The following is a 2151-nucleotide window of genomic DNA, read 5'->3' as shown; positions in this document are numbered from 1 at the left end:
TAAAAGGGGAGAGAAAAAGAAGGAGGGAGGGAGAGGGAGCGAGTCGAGAAAAAGAGAAAACGCGAGAGGTGGATCGACGCGGAGAGAAAGAGAGAGAGAGAGAGAAGAAGAAAGGCGAAGCGAGAGGGGATCGGGCATCTGGGCAAGGAATGCTTGTCGGGTCATTAATGCTCCTCGCTATGCACGCTCCTTATGGATCTGACCAAATCAGTGACCGATTGCCCTCCCCTTCTTCCCTCTGCCGGTCTGCGACCGCAAAGTGGACCGCGCTGCTGGAACTGGTATATTCCGATGCGAGGAAGCTTCTCTCCAGCCTCTCTTCCTCGTGCTCATGTGTTTCCTTCCCTCCCATTTCGGTCAATTCTTAATTATCGGTTAACGAACAAACGCTCCCCAAACGCTCACCTCCCCGCTTCGCACGCAATTTTTCCTTTTATATATATCGCGCGCGATAGAGACATACCGCTCCAGATTCGTTCCCGAACTTCTTTCTCCTTTCCGAGCATTCATAGTTCAACTTTTTTGAGTTTTCCCGAGGCGAAAAAAAAAAAAAAATAAAAAAAGGCTTGTATCCCCGTCGTGGATTCAATTGAAATCCGCGAGTGGATTCGGTCCGTGACCCGTGATGATTTACCTTTTAGCGGAACAATTAACTTTTTGCCTCTTTCTCCCTCGGCCACCGATCGTTCGAATGGTTGCGTGGAGCGGCGCGGGAAAGAAACAGCCGCGCATAAACACCGCGTTCACACGGCTTCCGTGAGGCGCGAGAGAAAGAGAGCGGGGGAGGGCGACGGGCTCTTGCACGGTTCTTACGCGGAACAGGTGCTCGCTCGCGATTGTAACGGCGCGCGTTATTGTGTATTGCTGCGATTCCCCCTCCCGAGCGCGGGGGTAGCGCTCTAGATTCGCGTCGACCGGGGAACGACGGTTGAAACGAAAGAGAGAGAGAGAGAGAGGAAAAAACGGGCGGGGAAAAATGATAATGATCCTAGGCCGGTCTTAAATAAAGCTTTATGTCGTATCCATTTCATGCGTAATTGCAGCAACGTCGGGTAAAACAGAGCAGCGACGGGGTGGCGGAACGAGGATACCTGCCATACGCGCCGGTAATTAAATTCTTTGAGAGAACGATCGTGGAATGTACAGGCCGGAGCGTGCAATTAAAAGGGAAACGTTTCGTTTCGTTGCCCCAAAGGACTCTCCGGTAATTAAAAGAATACGGCCCGTAATCGAGCCGAATCCTTCGCCACTTTTTCTCTCCCCTTCTCGCTCTTCCTTCCCGCCTTTTGCACACTCCTTTTCATCCCTCCCCTCCTCCCTCAATTTCTTCCTTTCTTGCTATCGCCGCTCCCTCCCCCTCGCCTTTTACCCTCTCACCTTTTCGCGAAAACTGTTCCGGTAAGGGGCGGGAACAGGTTCGTGGAAAGCTCGTCGAGTAGCATGCTAATATTCGTTTCTCAACCGTTTCTCCCGACCGTTTCCTCCCTCGTTTCTCGTTTTTATCTCCCTCTTATTCGCCTCCTTAATATTTAAGAACCGTGACATTTTTACGAAACGGGGGTTACTTCGATTGAAATAGTTGGGAGCAATTATCAACGCAACAACACAGCTCGGTTGCACCCTGGATCCCTTCCGCCATCCGCTTGACCAATGGTGCGAGAGAAAAAATCATTATCTCTCGCCATGGTTTAACGCGGGCGAAGGACCCTCTCCTACGAATGGTCGATTCACGATAAAACTTTTATGCTTTCTGTCGCCTCCCCTTCGAATCTTCCCTCAATTCCGTCCAATTTTTATTTTTATTTCTTTTATTTTTTTTTTTTTCTTTTTTTTTTTTTTTCACTCCCGCGAATTCTTATTCCCCCGATCGAACAAATTTCGAAAGTTCCTACTTTTTTTTTTTTTTTCACTCCCGCGAATTCTTATTCCCCCGATCGAACAAATTTCGAAAGTTCCTACTTTTTTTTTTTTTTTCACTCCCGCGAATTCTTATTCCCCCGATCGAACAAATTTCGAAAGTTCCTACTTTTTTTTTTTTTTTCATTCCCGCGAATTCTTATTCCCTCGATCGAACAAATTTCGAAAGTTACTACTTTTTTTTTTTTATTGGTCCAAAGGTGAAGAAATCAACGGATGCGTAAATTATGAATT

This window comes from Apis dorsata, unplaced genomic scaffold (assembly GCF_000469605.1).
Source record: "Apis dorsata unplaced genomic scaffold, Apis dorsata 1.3 scaffold_327, whole genome shotgun sequence".
Taxonomy (NCBI): Eukaryota; Metazoa; Arthropoda; class Insecta; order Hymenoptera; family Apidae; genus Apis; species Apis dorsata.
The sequence above is the reverse complement of the archived record's forward strand: the minus strand, read 5'-3'. Positions refer to the sequence as shown.